This window comes from Schistocerca gregaria, chromosome 3 (assembly GCF_023897955.1).
Source record: "Schistocerca gregaria isolate iqSchGreg1 chromosome 3, iqSchGreg1.2, whole genome shotgun sequence".
Classification (NCBI taxonomy): domain Eukaryota; kingdom Metazoa; phylum Arthropoda; class Insecta; order Orthoptera; family Acrididae; genus Schistocerca; species Schistocerca gregaria.
In genome coordinates, this window is record NC_064922.1 from 121997513 (window position 1) to 122016540 (window position 19028).

Consider the following 19028-nt stretch of genomic DNA (forward strand, 5'->3'; position numbering starts at 1 on the left):
AGACCAACTGTCCTTTAAAATTCTGAATGTTTATGATAAAACAATTACAGTATGAAGCCATTTATCATAGACCTATTATTCTGCCTCAATGTCATACTGTAATACAAATATTTTACCTAACATTTTATAGTAAGTAGTATCTTACACTGACAATGAAATGGTGTACTGGATGGCAAATGGGTTGTAGGTCTTTGAAAGTTATAAATTCTGAGAAAATGTCTACATGTATTGCAGGTTTGGGTTACACAATGCCTATATAGGCAACAGGAGTAGGTACCAAAAAGATAAAAGATATTAGAAAGGAACAGTAACATTTCAAGGGTAAAAGCAAAAGAACTAAGAACTAAGTTACAAGAAAGAGACAGATGACGAAGGCATGTGTTTTGGAGCAGGAGTAATACACAAGAGATCAGCGGCAGATGGCTTAAGCTATTTGCCACACAGGAGTTGCTGAATGTAAGAGGCAGATGTCTCAAAGCCATTTTTATTCTTCATTTCAAACATTGGTTTTATGCAGCTCACCATGCTAGTCTGTCCTCTGCAAGCCTCTTTATCTGTGAACAATTACTGTACGCTGCATCTATTTGAACCTGTTAACTGTATTTGAGCATAGGTCTCCCTCTACTATCTTTACCCCCCACACTTCCTCCATTACCATATTGCCTATTCCTTGATGCCTCAAGATGCGTCCTATTAACAGTGGTCTTCTATTAGTCAAGTTGTCCCACAAATATCTTTACTTTAATTTGATACAGTACCGCTCCATTTTTTATTTGACCTGCCCATCTAATCTTGAGAATTATTCTGTACAACACACTTCAAAAGTTTCTATTCTCTTCTTGTCTGAACTGCTTATCATGTACATTTCACTTCTCTACATGCCACACTGAAGACAAATACCTCCAGAAAAAGGCTTCTGTACACTTAAATTTGTATTACACAGATTCCTCTTCTTTGGCTATTTTCAGTCTGCTATTTCTATCCTTTCTACTCTGGCCCTCATCAGTTATCTTACTGCCCAACTAGCTAAACTCATCTACTACTTTTAACATCTCATTTACTAAAGTACCTCCTTCAGCATTGATTGATTTAATTTGACTACATTCCATCACGTTTATTTTACTTTTTGATACGGATCTTATAGACAATTTTCAAGATGCTAACCATTCTGTTCAATTGCTCTTCCAGGTTCTTTTCCATCTTTGACAGAATTACAATGTAATCAGCAGACCTTAAGGTTTTTATTGCTTATCTCTGAACTTTAATTCTCTTTTTCACTTCCTTCTCAACTACTGCTTCCCTTTTATGTTCTTCAACTCTTATAAATGCAGTCTGGTTACAGTACAAACTGTATATATCCTTTCACTCCCTATATTTTATCCATATCAGAATTTCAAAGACCACAGTGTAATTGACATTGTCAAAAGCTTCCTCTAAATTTACAAGTACTATAAAAAAGCTGAATCAACATGTTTGATGCTATCTATGAAAAGTATAACTTGTGAAAATTTATATATGAGCCATAGATATTTAGGCTCCTGAAACATAAAAATATTTCACATAAGAAGATTGTTTGATTATGGTATTTTGTTGATGATGTCCATAAAAAATAATCACATATAAAAATATTATAGTGATGGAAATTCTGGAATAGGAAAATAAACAAAAATCAGGAATGCAAGCACTCATCTATCGACGGTTGATGGTTGGTTCTTAGACACATGGATCAGTTCAGAAAAACTTTTCCTCTTATTTAAGTACACAATATTGTACCCATATACATGCACAAAAGCCGAAATGCTCAGTGAATATGTCTACTTAAACTGAAATAAGTGGAACTTTCTGAGCTGTTACACATGTCTAAGTACAACCTGTCAATTGTCTTTGGGGGTGCTATTGTCATTTTTTTAATTATTGGCATTATTTTTTTATATGCTGCAGAATGTGTCCAATTACAAAAATTTGGAAACACTGTGCACTCAACAGCAAAAACAATGTCACTTGGTTGTCACCTGAAGTACTGTATATCTCTTTGGTCACTATAATTTTTCAGCAAAGTGGGTAAACTAAATTTTCTAATGTGGTTGGTGAACTCATCTGCTTCATCAAATAGTAGTTGGATGGTCTTCCTCAACTTGCCATCATTGTCCCCACTACATGCAGTATTTAATCCTTTGACTGAAAAGTTAACTTGTCATAATCTGCTGCTCCATAGATGCTATTGATGAGTTGAAGCCTCTGGTTTCTCCTTTGGCACTGGTGCTGGTATAATTTGGGCATTCTTGTTGACCCCTGAGTGCTAATGAAGAATATACACAAACTATACACAGACCTGTGTCTTGTTGGCAGGTTTATGCATACAATGGAAATTCTGCCCCATACATCAGTAGCTTTCTATAGTTCTGACAACTAAGTTGTAATCTGATACTTTACATATTGTGATCTCCTTGAAATCAACTTCACTTTACGTCTTACTGTTCTTTAGGACTAGCATCACAGTGTTTTCCTCCTAGTCTGTTTTACAAAGAAAATAGAAAATGACAAAGCATCATGGCTCCACTGACCAAGAAATCACAGAAATATAAAGAGTGAAAGTGATGATGAATTATTTGATGATGACAGAAGTAATAACTAGTGCATAGATTCTGAAATCAGCAGTTCTTACATGTCTACAACATCCAAAGAATCTGAAAGGACACTTACGAATAAAACCATGATTTTGTGATAAAACTGGCTGGAAAGGAAATATTTTATCCAGTGAAACATACATTTTATGATTTGCCTTTAGGACATAATTGTCAGCTGGGGAACGATACAGGCATTCTATCATCTCTCCTGTATTTTTGGCAAACAATTTAATGAAATTTACAGCCTTGAAACAAACTGGCTAGGGAACCACAACACAGTTGGTGCATTCTTGATTAACAAGTTGAAAAGGTAAATTATGTGATGAAATGTATTGCTTGACAGCTGTACATCTTCTCGTGAAACATGTGGAAAAGTTAATAATTTGCAAATACTGGTCCAGGGATGCTCGTCTGGACATTTCAATTTTCAATGACTCTATGCCTACAGACCATTTTATGTTCATCTTCCAAATACACTGACAGAAAAAAATGGCAACACTAAAAAATAATTAATGTAAGGTACTGAAATTTTGGGAATTCTTTTGTCTACGTAATAATAGTTAAGTGATTAACACTAAAAGATCACAGAATAATGTAAGCATAAGATAAGACATCATAAATGTGAAATGCTGGTATACTAATAACCAGTGTCACCACCAGAATGTTAAATGAAAGCACGCAAATGTGAATGCTTTGTGCTGTATAGGTGCTGGATGTTAGTTTGTGGGTTGGAGTTCCATGGCTGTTGTCCTTGGTTGGTCAGTACAGGGTTGGTTATTGCTGTCTGTTGTCATCTAATGTTACCCCTACACTCAACTGGAGACAGATCAGGAGATTGAGCAGGCCAGGGCAACATGTCGACACTTTGTAGAGCATGTTAGGTTACAATAACAACATGTGGCTGACAGTTATCCTCTTGGAAAACACCTCCTGGAATTCTGTTTATGAATGGCAGTACAATAGGTTGAATCACTAGACTGATGCACAAATTTACAGTCAGAGTACGTGGGATTGTCATGAGAGTGCTCGTGCTGTCATACGAAATTGCACCCTAGACTATAACTCCAGGTGCAGGTCAGATGTGTCTAGCATGCAGACAGTTTGGTTGCAGGCCCTCAACTGGCCTTCTCCTATCCAACACACACCATCATTGACATTGAGGTACAACCAGCTTTCATCAGAAAACACAACAGACTCTGCCCTCCAATGAGCTCTTGCTTGACACCACCGAAGCTGCAAATGCCAGTGGTTTGGGGTGAGTTTGAATGCATGACAGAGGGCATCTGGCTTGGAGCTGTCTTTGAAGTAACCAATTTGTAACAGTGAATCATATCATATGGTGCCAAATGCTGCTGAAATTTCTGATGCTGATGCAGTATGATCACCAGAGCCATATGCCTGACATGATCTTCTCTCTCCACATTGTCGCGAGGCCATCTGATGCCTGGTCTTCTTGCAACCATACATTCTCGAGACCACTGCTGCCAGAAATCAATACCGTGGCTACATTCCAGCAAAATCTTTCTGCAGTACTGCAGAAAGAACATCCATCATATCATAGCCCTATTACATGATCTCATTCAAACTCAGTGAGGTGTAGATAATGGCATCTTTATCATCTCAAAGGCATTCTTGACTAACATAAACTCACCATATCCAATCTCAAAGATAACTAACACTCATGCTAATTAAATGCGTATTTAAAGTAAACTTTGATTTGCATCCTGAATGTGAAGCTACTGCAGCACTCTTACATGAATGGCATAAAATTTGAAAAGACATCATATTTCAGATGTATAAACAAACCTACCAATTTCTGTTTATGTCAAATAACTCCTTGTTATTGCAATTTTCAGTGTATTTCATTTCATTGCTACAGAGTAAGTTTCAAATAAAAACATGTCTTGTGGCTATCTGACTGGCTATGCCCTAGATTTCATAGTTTATACAGGGCCAACAATAGAAACTGTGACTACAATTTGAGGAAACATTTTTGTCACAGTGACAGTACTTAGAATTTATTAGACTCAACATACTGCAGTTACAAAATAAATTGAAAAGAGGAGATATTCAGTTTACACCAACAAGTATGACACAGGCCATTAATCAAGCAAGGTGGCATAGTGGTTGGTACACTGGACTTCCATTTGGGAAGACAATGGTTCAAACCTGCATCCTGATTTAGGTTTTCCATGATGGTTCTTTGAAAGGGTATGGTTGATTTCCTTCCCCGTCCTTCTCTAATCTGATAGGACTGATGACCTCACTGTCTGGTTCCCTCCACCAACCAACCAACCAACATGCCATTTAGTGCTGTGACAAAAAGGAAGTGTAGATGTTGACCACATGTAACAGCACTTTTTGTAGATGTTGACCACATGTAACAGCACTTTTTGTAGATGTTGACCACATGTAACAGCACAAAAGTGCTTCAGATGGGGAAGACTGTCAGAAATAGTGAAGAGAAAATTAAGAAACACAAAGCATTGTAGAGCATGATTTGAATATGGGAGCAGGTGCCTGCTCTGATATACTACTAATCTCTGTTGGACTGATATGTAAGACAGTGAAAGAGTTTGTTTTTATGTTTGTAACTTGTGCATGCTCATGTTCTGCACTGGTCAGTAACAGTCTGAAAAATATCAATAGCAGAGTTTCATTTGCTGATGGTAAGAAGACTTTTAGTAACACATGCAGAAAAGTTGGCAGGTGAAGATGCAGTGATGATAATCTCTTACAATTTGTGGGAAGACATTTTCCAATTTATAACAAATGATTACAGCAAGAAAGGTACACTAACATGTAAATGCACTTCGACAAAGAGTAAGTGCATTGAGAAACCAGATACAAATGCAAAACTCGTATGGTACAATTGTCTGTTGTATCATGTTTTGAGTCCTACCACATAAAGACAAAATACTAATCATCAGTTCAAGACAGATCAAACTCAACTAACAAGAATCAAAACATTACACCTATTTAAAAATTATTAATACATAAGAAACCAAATAAAATGTACTTTTAACTTTGCCAAAGCTTGGCTCAGAAAAGAGGATTTAAAATGCATAAAAAGTCTGTCAAAATATTTGGACCTCTACTTTAAAGCTTTGGATGCTCTCTTTGGATAATTACAGTGCTGACAAATAACACAGATTGGAAATTTAAAGAGTTTTTATGAACATTTTGTGTTTTGATGTCTATTTCATTAAATATAGCATGTACTCACAAAAATAATAAATTATCATCAATTTATGATATTGTATTGTTCATATATCAACACAAAGTATACATGTACCATGATTTTTGGTTCTTGCAGATTTTACTGCACAATTGGACACATTTTCATACACTGTTCAGACTCACAAACATCTTGTCTTCTGTGGGTGTCTACAGAACAATTGTTATACCAGAAAACACATGGAGAATAATTAACTCTTTGGATTGTGTTCACCTGATTTCAAAAGCTACATTAAAGTTACCAACTGTATGACAGAAAAATAAACTGTCTGTTTCTGATGGACAAGTAGTTACCAGAAATGAAAAAAAATTCATTGCCCAATTTCTCAACAAAATGTGAACTGTGCCATAGATGTACTGATTACATGGTGTACTTATTACAGACAGGCTGTTGTCCTCCAGTGATTAAACTCTCAAGTAATCTAAACAAAAATCACTCATGAAGCAATCAAATAAATCTCATGGTAGAATGCAAGTGAAGTTACAAATTTTTTTATGTGGTTCACAATGAACACCAACCAATACATATACATGATGTTCTGGTACCAAGCGCTGCAGGTTTTGAATCCACACCAAATGGCATGGACCTCAATTACCACTTGAGGTCTCTACAGCTGTCCCGCCCTAAGCCATGGCTGCATGCGTTCTTGGCTTGCGTATAACTTGAGAGCATCATGGTGGAGCACGTGGTCCCAGCAGCCAACAGTGACGTAACATATCCTGTATATAAGTGCCTGCTTCTCGCTCAGGTAAGCAGTCTGATATTTGTGTGAGTCTATCGACATCTCGGCTACAGACAGCATGTCTACCATACTTTGTTTTCATTTATGAGTGGATGTTGTGGATTCATTTGGCTGTCACTTGTGAACCTGTTGCTTCTCATGTGTTCTCATTGTAAGGCCTGCTAGGTGGTCTGCCATTGTTCATGTCCATCCTTTCCTGGTCATTTGTTTGTTCACAGGCCGCTCTCATTTGGTCCTGCCACACTTCGTTCTCAGCAACCCCATGACCCTTCCGGTCGTGATTACAACGGAGTTCACCGAAGTTAAGAGCTGTCGGGTGTTGTCGGCACTTGGATGGGTGAACATCCAGGCCACCATGTGCTGTTGCCATTTTTCAGGGTGCACTTAGCCTTGTGATGCCAACTGAGGAGCTACTCGACCGAATAGTAGCGGCTTTGGTCAAGAATAACATCATAATGACCGGGAGAGCGGTGTGCTGACCCCACGCCCCTCCTATCCGCATCCTCCACTGAGAATGACATGGCAGTCGGATGGTCCCGGTAGGCCACTCATTGCTTGAAAAAGTAGTGTTCTTTATTGTTTCAGCTTGGCACAACACAGTACAAGATGGCAATGATATGGCCAAGGAATGCTGCTGCCTCAGGTACTGGTGATGTCCAGAACTGCTGACTGAGCACAGCGTCAGCATGTCCAGGCATTCATGATGCAACCTCCTCCACCAGTGACACTTATCCTTGCCCAGAGGCCCCTGCCAGTCCCACGTGATGTGGCAGCACACTCCTCTGTGTTGCCAGAATGTGGCAGACTGATGACATAGCAGGCAGTGACCCACTGCCTCTGTGCTGCCCTGGGATAACACTGGGCTGCTGCAATGGCAGCTCCAAGACTAAACAACTTCAGGGTGGGCAGCCCCAGCATAGATTCAAACTGTGATTTTCGATCAACATCCCCTATAGTGGCCAAGCGGCAAGTAGTACATCCTCTAAGGTGATAGAGCTGTGGTGCTGGGAGAAATTGTTTCAGTATAAATGACTTGGGTATATATATTCTTTCAAGCTGCACATTTTTGACATGTGCTAAGCCTCTTGGTGATGGTTTAGAAAGGCCTGTGATACCTTGCAGCTTGAGTACTGCTGTGTTAACTATTTCCACACAGTGCCAGGCTGGCCCACCTCGTAACATTTCGATGGCTGTGTTGTATTTTGCAAAGCGTAACACCCATATTTGCATGTGACCGCCACTGGTACAATCCCCTTTGTAACTCCACACATTTATGAACAAATATGGTTGGTGCGTAACAGTGCTCTTTACCGTAGCAGGATCTTGTTCCTCAGGTTGCCTTAAAAGTAGCTTACATTATTACCTTCTGAAGTAACAAGTTCTCTAGTAGCTGGTCAAGTTGGATCTATTCTGCTTTCAGTTCGATATTAGTCCTATCACTATTATTTTCTCATACACTACTTGTCCTAAACTTTGACAGTTTTCTCTTGACCTCCTCAGGCTTAATAGCACTTCCACACAATCTGCAGTTATGATTTAATCTGTTGTCTTCTACATTCTGGGAATACGGTCCCCTGGGATCTGAACAGCAGGTGATTCAGTCCACATCTTGCAAATGAAAACAAAGACTATGGATAGAAGAGTAAGTGTTGCTGTGACAATAGTCAATGTGTTTCCATTTTGGTACTGGTCCCCCTTTATATGGCTCTACATACTGCATTATTGTCTCCATAGGGATTCACCTCTCATACTTTGTAATGAGTGTACCTCTTGAATGAATCAAATCTCGTCCCATGATCTGAAGCAGGATACTGAAATTCATATCTGGTAGCTCTGCTATAGTCTCTTCTGGCCAATACAACTGAGCCTGAGAAATTCTGTTGTCTCATTCCTGAGAATGTGGCAGGTAGTTTGAAAGTAGTTCCCACTACTTCACTTTGTTCCATTCACTTTGTTCCATTTACCAACAATCCACTACTAACCAGTTCTACAATTTCTGTTGTCATAAGCTTCCGCTGATCATAGCAACTGGCTACTCTTATAATTTTATCATAGATGGAGTGCAACCAAGGAGCCTTAACTTGGTGGAAGTAAAACTCAGTCTGACTATTTGTTTTACACAATCTTTTCTCCCTTATTTCCCAACAATAATTTCACTGTGCATGATTTCTGGCCTTCCTCAATACCCTGTTTGCACACACTGTGACTTTTTCAAAATAATACCTGCAACTCTGCTTCCTTCACTGCTGTATGCCTGCTTTTATCCTCTGAAATTAACGACAATTGCTGTATCTGTACCTGGACAATCCTCCTCATCAGTCCCCACATGACTGGATATGCATGGACTGCATAACATTGATACTGTGCCTGCTTCCCTGCTACTGGAGAGGAGATTAATGTATACCCTTGTTCCATAAGTTCTCTCTTCTACTGCTGCTATGTCAAAAAAGAAAGAAAGATAAGCTTCCATGACTAGGTCACATGAGCAGATTTAATTTGGATGGTAACTCCTTAAACACTTTTGTTAACCATTTCAGGTACTTATCTGGTGACAAGAAGTTCACTCTCAATTGCCATCATAATTCTGTTCTACTCCTTGCACATCCTGCATACTGTTTTGCAATTATTGCAACCAATTTTTCATTATTTCCCTATCCAACACCTCCACTGTGGCTTGCAATACTTTTAAATTCTAACAAGTCACCCATGATGCTTGCATAGTTCATTATCTCCCAGTCAGCTTCTATAACAACTGAGTATTATTCAGCAAGTCTTTATCTAAATTCATGATGTCTTGTATGTCACTCATACTTTCGTTCCCTTTAACCCACTGTCTCATATCTCCACCATATAATTCACCCTCTTGATATCTTCCTCATTAGCTTTCCTGAATACAGTTTTCAGAAGTTGACCTCCTGCATTAATCCAACCTCTCTTCTTCCTTGTATGCGTTGTAACCAGCATTGTCTCATCCCGCAGTTCCTCATAAGTCCCATGTATTTACATGCACTCCCTGAATATTTCCTTGAGCACTCCATATTTCCTTACACCCTACCGGACACTACTGAATGCTTCCTCTGATCTTCTAACCTTATTCCACATTTCCCATGCATTGAATACTACCTGTATCACCCAGTGTTAACTGTTGACTATTATGTAGTATGGCTGTGGTCCTCATCTTCTCCGTGATGCCTTCTGATATACTCCGCCTTGCCCTCACTACAATATATTACACTTATATCCAACAAATAAAATCATTAAAAAAAACATAAATCTGCTCATATCTCCTAGGTCTTAAAACATACAGGCATCCTCACTTCTCTTCATCTTCCCTTTCCCCTTTTTCCCCCCAACTTCTGGAATAGCTTTCATACTTACCAAAAAGGTTTCAGATGTCCCATATGTATAATGGTCATCCTTGTAGGTAACTCAATCTTGACGTTTATTGGTGATGAATTTTCTATAATTTAATATGGTCGATACCTTGTAATGAATTTTTTTGTCTTCACTTTGGTGTATAGGGGGCCATGTACTGTCTTTCACAAGCAATCAGAGCTGAAAGGAAACACAAAAAAATCCTTCAGGTTAAATAATGTCAAAATCAGATTGATTCATTAGTGACTCGTGCTTTCAGATCACACAGTATGTCGTCAATTATCAGTGAAAGAGAAAACTATATTGAAGTTTTTGATAACAAATATTTAATGATACAATATCTTTCTCTTGTGTTGCAACTACCAATAAGTAAATAGAACACAAAATGTTACTTTTGGAGTTAATTGGCTTAGTTAAAAGTTCTATGACCATGAAGTCTTTAAATTACAAGTGTGCTAATTTCTGTTTGCACTGGCAAATTGAATTTCATCAATATAAAACAAGCAGATTCTATGTAACAATGATAAAGAGGAATTATCTCTGTGAGATGGTCACAAGAGATTGCGACCAAGTTGCCTAATTCTGATCAGAAAAAAATTACTGCTCCTTCCATGAGATGAGTTATTAGAACATTATTTTGGCCTTAAAATGAAGAGATGCAGTACAGTGAATTTCATTTATTATTGCTTATTTTTCAATAAAACTTACATGGACACTATATCCCTACAGATACAAGCGAGAAGGAGACAATAAGAGCAGCTCATAAGAGAAGAATAAGAAAGTGACAAAAAATGACAGAGATTCTCCCTTTTACTCATGAGCATAAAAATTAGATCAGCATTATTATAATTCAAGTCCAAACAATATGCCAGTCCTTTTCTAATCATAAAAGAAAGTATTATTTTCTGTTCATCAAAGCATCACTGTCTATTCTAGAGAGTTATACACAGGCTAAGAAAGAAAAAAAAACAAATCATTGTGATGTTTATAAAATCATTGTGCTGTTTCATTGCTTCCTCAGTTGAGGCGTGGGAGTTGTTATATTATATCTATGAAATCAAAGACACTTTTCACCAAATTACAGTTTTCATACATCACAAAAATTTAGTATGATAAGTAGATTATAAATTCTCCTTTATTACAAATGTTATATTTTCCCACCTGAAGGTCTGGATCAATATAATAGACTCAGCAACTTAATTGATTTTTGTCCATCCATTCAGGCAAAGCCAGCAGAAAAACTCTAAGAACAAAAACTTCCGTAGGACCTTTAGACCTTGACCTTGATTTATACAACTGATTAGCTGTGAGTTGAGGTCAAGTCTTTCATCATGTTCTTTGTTAATCACACACATTGTTCACATATAGATATATGTAAGTGAGTCTTTCATCACATGAAACTTTTGATTGGCAGTAAAAGTTCTTATTCTTACAAGATCTACTGTTGTTATATAGCCATTGTGAGCAAAAGTTTCATTAATTGTTCAGTTTTTGTGCTCACTTACTAACTTAACACACAGGTACGGATTATTTAACTTGTATAATAGTTTTTTCTTAGCAAGAACATTAAGTAAAAAACACATCTTTCATTTATTTCAGTTTCAATGGAAATTTTGGTTCTGATGGACTGGCAATGCCTGCATTGCCGACAATGAATAGGTGGCAAAGGAATACAGACACAGTTACATGATGACCGAGGAGCCATCACTGGAAAGCAGGACTATCCGCAAAAGGTTTTCAGAATCAGTGGAAATGACCCCTCGAGGCCACTCAGGACAGGTCCATGTTTGGTAGAGTACATGAGAAGATACATACAAGCCAAATAGAACAGCTGCACACAAAAGATATTAATGTTTGCAGAAAGCACAGTTCATGCTATTATACAATTGATTTTTTTTCCCATTTAAAAAAATATAAAAAAGCACTTTAACAGAAATACGAGGTGCTATCCAAAATTTTTGTGTTGAAAACCTTACCTGTGGGCTAATGGTCACCATCACCCTCAAAGTAGTTCCCATCCACACATACACACCGGTCCCAGGGCTTCTGCCACTGGTCAAACATTTTCTGGAAGCTCTGTTCTTGAATCCTCTCTAGAGTGTCGAATCCTATGGCCTTTCAACTTCAGTTTTAGTTTTGGGAATAGTGTGAAGTCACAAGGTGCCAAATCTGGGAAGTACGGTGGGTGGGATACAACTGTAATTTTGTTTTTTGCCAAAAAGCTCCTGGGGAGCAAAGACGTGTGACAGGGCCCATTGCCGTGATGCAGCAGCCAGTTCTCTTGATGCCACATTTTGGGTCATAATCACCGCACGTTTTCACAGAACCATTGCAAAATGTCACAGAGCACGAAGAATTCACTGTTTGGTTGCGTGGGACAAATTATTTGTGCACAATTCCCTAGGTATCAAAGAAAATGATGATCATGCTCTTCACTTTTTTCTTCACCTGTTTTGCTTTTTTGGGTCTTGGAGAGCCCAGGCTCTTCCACTGGTATGATTGTTGCTTTGTCTCTTGGTCATAAGCATAAATCCAGCTCTGGTCACTGATGATAACCCGTGACAAGAAGGTTGGAACATCAGATGCAGTTTGACGAAGATCTGTGCACACTTCAACACGCTGTGCTTTCTGATTGGCAGTCAAGATCCTTGGCACAAATATTGCGGCAACACGATGCATACCCAATTCATCAGTCAACATTTATTGATATATCCCATAACCAATACCCACTGCGTCCACAAGGTCTTTAATGGTTTGACGATGATCCACACGAACCAATTGTTGAAGTTCGGCAACAATGTCTGGCGTTGTGTGGCTAACGGACCTTACAGTGTGGGCATTACCTTTGATGTCTGTACAGCCGGTCCTGAACCAAGTATGCCACTCAAACAAATGCTTTGTCCCCCAAACACTTGTTGAATCATTGCAAGGGCCTCTGTAGCACTTTTCCCAAGATTTTCACAGAAGTTTATACACACGTGCTGTTCTGTTCGTGAATCCATTGTAAAATTGCCACACCCCAAACACAGCGTATTATGGAAATCAATGTGGACACGTAACACATCCTCGCAGCTGAATGACACTCCACACACTGACTCATCAGATATGCAGCTCTCGCCACCTAGTGGTTCAAAGTTCTACTACTCCTACTTTGCAGATGGCAGCATCAGTCCTGAAAATTTTGGATTTCATCTCACAGATCAAGATATTTTACAATTCTTCCAAAATAGTTTAAGTGAGTGAATGCCCTGCTCCAAAAGAACTAGGCTGTGGTGGTGGTTACAAGGAGAATGATTTAATGAGGAACGGAAAATTAAGAAGATCCCCAGGACAGAGTCTCACTTAACTTAATCAACTGTCAACCTGCAACTCAACACGGAATAGCGGTCTCAATGAGGCCCTAATACTGGCCTCCACCCAGAACTGTGCCTGCTTCCTCTCCCACTGTCAAGTCAGTCAGCTAGTGAGGCATACTGTAACAGTTGGTTGGCTGGTCAGATAACCAGGAGCTGGGTAAGCATACAATATGGCTAAACTAGCCAAGCCTGCAAAACTGGCAACTTGCTATTAGTGTTATGTCAACTTGGACAGTAGACACTTACACACTAAAATAATTCACTACTCGAACCTTCTGCTATTTGTTCCCTTTTATTTAAAGAAAAAAAAAGGAACACACTTAAATACGATTATAATACTTAAGCCCAAGAAACAATCAAAGACAACTGTAATAAAACTATTACTTGTCCCAGAATTGAAAATACAAGATATGTCCACAAAGTAAGTTCCGTTTAGTTATATAAAACAAATGTGTACAGATACAGAAAAAAACATTTATTGTACAAAAACTTAAAACTGTTAAACTACTTTTCTACATAGCTTCCAAAATTTTGTAGGCACCTGCCATAGTGTGGAACAAGTTTTTGTATGCCTTCTTCATAGAAGGTTGCTACCTGTGTATTCAACCATGTGGTAACGTGTCCTTTCAGCTTGTCATCATTGTTGAAATGTTGACCACCAAGGACAGATTTTAGGTGTAAGAAGAGATGAAAGTCACTAGGAATGAGGTCCGGGCTGTACAGAGGATGATCCCAGTGAAATTCCATGAGTTGTTTGGTCAAATTTGCCATGTGAGGTCAGGCATTATCATGGAAGAAAACAACACCTTTTGGCAGTAATCCTCGGTGCTTGTTCTGTATTGTGAGGTGCAGTTTCTTAATGGTCTCGCAGTAACCAAGTGAATTGATTGTTTGGCCTCGTGGTACGAATTCAATCAGCAAAATGCCTTTTCTGTCGCAAAAAAAAGGTGCACATGACTTTCCAAGGTGTCAAGATTTGCTCAGGCTTAACCTTTGTTGGGGATGAAGTGTGTCTCCATCCCATTGATTGCCGTTTTGTTTCAGGGGTATCGTACAATATCCAAGTTCCTCCCCCATGACTATCCAAGAAGAAAACTATTGCGTTCTTCATTGTAGAGTTTCAAAAACTGAAATGCACTGCCTATCCATTGTTTTTTCTGCTGTTAAGTATGAATTATTGGTACCCAAGGTGAGCAAAGTTTTCGAAATTTCAGTTTGTTAGTAACAATTTCATGAATTAGTGATCATGAGATTTGCGGAATTTCCCTAGCAAGGGCACTAAGTGTACTTAATCTTCCCTTTAGTTGTGTGAACCAGTTCATCAGTAACCACAGATGTGTGTCCACTTCGTTCTTCATCGTGCACTTGATCACATCCTTCATTGAACAGTCTGACCCACCTTCTAACCCCTCCATCACTCATAGCATTTTGTCCGTAAACCTAGCACATTTGCTGATGAATTTCCTATGGTTTAATTTTCTTTGCATTTAGAAAACGAATCACAGATCTGATTTCACACACAGTGGCATTTTCAATTATGGCTGACATTATAAAGAAGCACTACAAAGCATACATCACCAGCAGAAATCTGAAAATGGCATACATTCTTCTCGTTGAGTCAGAGCAACTGCCGTGCATGCTCAGAACTGCGATTGTAGCACCGCTGTGGATACAAAAAGAAATGGAACTTACTTTGTGGATGACCCTCACTTATAGATACTGACCAACATTTAAACAAGAGGATAATATTTAAACAGCCCACTGAAGGGCTACTGTGATTCTAAAACACAATTTAAAAGAAAAGGGAATTAACATTTCAGAACAATAGTTGCACTGTCTATCCCAGTAGGACTTTTATTAGTTGGATCCTTCATAGACCCACCAAAAACAATACCTCAAGCAACTCAAACAATACTAAAACCAGTCATTTTGCAGTAACAGGGACAAATTGCAAGTGACCAGGGCACACAGAACCAAGAAGTGGCTAAAAGTTCCAATACACATAGTCCATTCAGACAGCTGACCAACCAGCCAACGGTCATTCTCAATGAAATCACAGGCAAGAGAAAAGAATGCAAGTGAATCGCGAACTCACAGCTTGGCACCAAGAGGTCATATGAATGGATGACAACACAATGGGCTGTGGAAGCAAAACACTTTCAATGGAATACCAATAGCAATCAGCCTCTCTCAGCACAGAGCCTTTGGTCATGTCCCCCACAATCGGCCAATCATTGTCCTGACTGCTTCAGCTTGGAGACCCAACTTCCTCCCATGGCTGTACAAATCAGACTCACTCAGTACAAAATTTGGCCCACTGGTTGCAGTGAGGTGACGGCAGCACTGGATGACCAGAGAAGAAACCAAGCAAAAGGAAGTCGTCCAGAGGAGAAATCAATACGAGCCGACATGGTACACACATTTGTGAACTTCTTGTGTAACCAAAATATACCAAATTCCTTTGACTACACTTCTTTACATTTCCTCCATGAAGAACCATTTAATTTCAATTGATTTTTGAGCTTGCTATCACTACACTGAAGATTAAAACTGAAGAAACTGCAAGAAGGTGGGAATTTAAGAAGATGGGACCTGGATAAACTGACTAAACCAGAGGTTGTACAGAGTTTCATGGAGAGCATAAGGGAACAGTTGACAGAAACGGGGGAAAGAAATACAGTGGAAGAAGAATGAGTAGCTATGAGAGATGAAGTAGTGAAGGCAGCGGAGGATCAAGGAGGTAAAAAGATGAGGGCTAGTAAAAATCCTTCGGTAACAGAAGAAATATTGAATTTAATTGACGAAAGGAGAAAATATAAAAATGCAGCAGATGAAGCTGGCAAAAAGGAATACAAAGGTCTCAAAAAAAAGAGAGTGACAGGAAATGGAAAATGGCTAAGCAGGAATGGCTAGAGGACAAATGTAAGGATGTAGAGGCTTATCTCACTAGGGGAAAGATAGATACTGCCTACAGGAAAATTAAAGAGACCTTTGGAGAGAAGAGAACCACTTGCATGAATATCAAGAACTCAGATGGAAACCCAGTTCTAAGCAAAGAAAGGAAAGCAGAAAGGTGGAAGGAGTATATAGAGGGTCTATACAAGGGGGATGTACTTGAGGACAATATTATGGGAATGGAAGAGGATGTAGATGAAGATGAAATAGGAGATAAGATACTGCGTGAAGAGTTTGACATAGCACTGAAAGAACTGACTCAAAACAAGGCCCCGGGAGTAGACGACATTTCATTAGAACTACTGAAGGCCTTGGGAGAGACAGTCCTGACAAAACTCTACCATCTGGTAAGCAAGATGTATGAGACAGGCAAAATACCCTCAGACTTCAAGAAGAATATCATAATTCCTATCCCAAAGAAAGCAGGTGTTGACAGATGTGAAAATTACCGAAATATCAGTTTAATAAGTCACAGCTGCAAAATACTAACATGAATTCTTTACAGATGAATGGAAAAACTGGTAGAAGCCGACCTCGGGGAAGATCAGTTTGGATTCAATAGAAATATTGGAACACGTGAGGCAATACTGACCTTACGACTTATCTTAGAAGAAAAATTAAGGAAAGGCAAACCTACATTTCTAGCATTTGTAGACTTAGAGAAAGTTTTGACAATGTTGACTGGAATATTCTCTTTTAAATTCTAAAGGTGGCAGGGGTAAAATACAAGGAGCAAAAGGCTATTTACAATCTGTACAGAAACCAGATGGCAGTTATAAGGATCGAGGGGCATGAAAGGGAAGCAGTGGTTGGGAAGGGAGAGAGACAGGGTTGTAGCCTTTCCCCAATGTTATTCAATCTGTATATTTAGCAAGTAGTAAAGGAAACAAAAGAAAAATTTGGAGTAGTTATTAAAATCCATGGAGAAGAAATAAAAACTTTGAGGTTTGCTGATGACATTGTAATTCTGTCAGAGACAGCAAAGAACTTGGAAGAGCAGTTGAATGGAATGGACAGTGTCTTGAAAGGAGGATATAAGATGAGCATCAACAAAAGCAAAACGAGGATAATGGAATGTAGTTGAATTAAGTTCGGTGATGCTGAGGGAATTAGATTAGGAAATAAGAAACTTAAAGTAGTAAAGGAGTTTTGCTATTTGGGGAGCAAAATATCTGATTATGGTCGAAGTAGAGATGATATAAAATGTAGACTGGCAATGGCAAGGAAAGCGTTTCTGAAAAAGAGAAATCTGTTAACATAGAGTATAGATTTAAGTGTCCGGTAGTCGTTTCTGAAAGAATTTGTATGGAGTGTAGCCACGTATGGAAGTGAAACATGGATGGTAAATCGTTTGTACAAGAAGAGAATTGAAGCTTTCGAAATGTGGTGCTACAGAAGAATGCTGAAAATTAGATGGGTAGATCACATAACTAATGAGGTGGTATTGAATAGAGTTGGGGAGAACTTTGTGGCACAATTTGACAACAAGAAGGGATCAGTTGGTAGGACATGTTCTGAGGCATCAGTGGATCACAAATTTAGCATTGGAGGGCAGCGTGGAGGGTAAAAATTGTAAAGGGAGACCAAGAGATGAGTACACTAAGCAAATTCAGAAGGATGCAGGTTGCAGTAAGTAGTGGGAGATGGAGAAGCTTGCAAAGGATAGGTTAGAATGGAGAGCTGCATCGAACCAGTCTCAGCACTGAAGACCACTACAACAACAATCACTACACCATCCCACCAGCACCATCCTACCTACCATAATAGCACTAAAATTATCAGGATCTAGGGTTTTTCCTTTAGGATAAATTGTGTGTTCTAAAAATTTAGCTTCATTCCTAATAAATTTAGATTTCAGATGGTTGGCAGTAACACAGGCAGACAGAAATTTCTGCAATATCTCTTTCAATAGTTCTTTGCATTCATGCTAGGTGAGGGTGGCTCTGAGAATGTTGTCAATGTAAAATGTAATTTTATCTAATAAGTCAGATCCAAGAACAGTATTAAGTGCAGTGGTCAAAACACTGGAACTGACATATAGGCCAAAAGGTAACACTCAGTACTGGTAAGATATTGCAGCGACTGTCAATTCGGCATATTTGTCAGATTCCTTGGAAAGTGGAATCTGTTGGTACAAATCACAAAGATGAGAACTGGACAGGAACCTAACTCCATGGAATTTTTGCAATTATTCCTTGATACTCTCTGGATGCCTTCACTTAGGTGCAGTAATTTGATTGAGTGCTTTAGCATGCAGCACTAGACATATCTTCCCATGTGGTTTAGCTAAAACTTGTAGTGAGCTACAATATGGGAACAGCAGAAGTTTAATGATTCACCACTCTAAAATAGTCTAATATTTTGGTTAGTTGTTGTTGTTGAAGAATTTCAGAACATTAAAACACTTTGTTACAAGTAGTATCACTCTTCTTATGTGCTGAATCATCATGTTCACAGAGGTTATTGATAAGCAGCTCTTTGGTTCAGATAAGCTTTAGTGGTATACTTCAGCAAAACTTCCCATGACATCCACTTATCCTAACCAAATCCACAACAAAATTGTTCCCATCTATTTGTAAGTGGCACTTTCCTGACTGAATATTGATTTTGACATTTCTCTTTTGAAGAAAATTAAGACAAAAAATAAACCTTTCTATTAATTCTATTTTGAAGGGCTCAGACTTACAACCTACAATGCCAGCTACTCTGCAATTATACCCACGGTGAGTAGGTAA

At 38.7% G+C, this 19028-nt stretch overlaps 1 long non-coding RNA gene across 2 annotated transcripts in view; it reads right to left on the reverse strand.

Moving 5' to 3' along the window:
* The window catches only part of LOC126353860 (uncharacterized), a 184271-nt gene that overhangs the window by 1532 nt on the left and 163711 nt on the right, over positions 1 to 19028 (reverse strand). For both annotated transcript variants that reach the window (XR_007565223.1, XR_007565224.1), the window contains one exon: positions 9986 to 10162. This is a non-coding gene — a long non-coding RNA (uncharacterized LOC126353860). The remainder of the gene's footprint in view (positions 1 to 9985; positions 10163 to 19028) is intronic.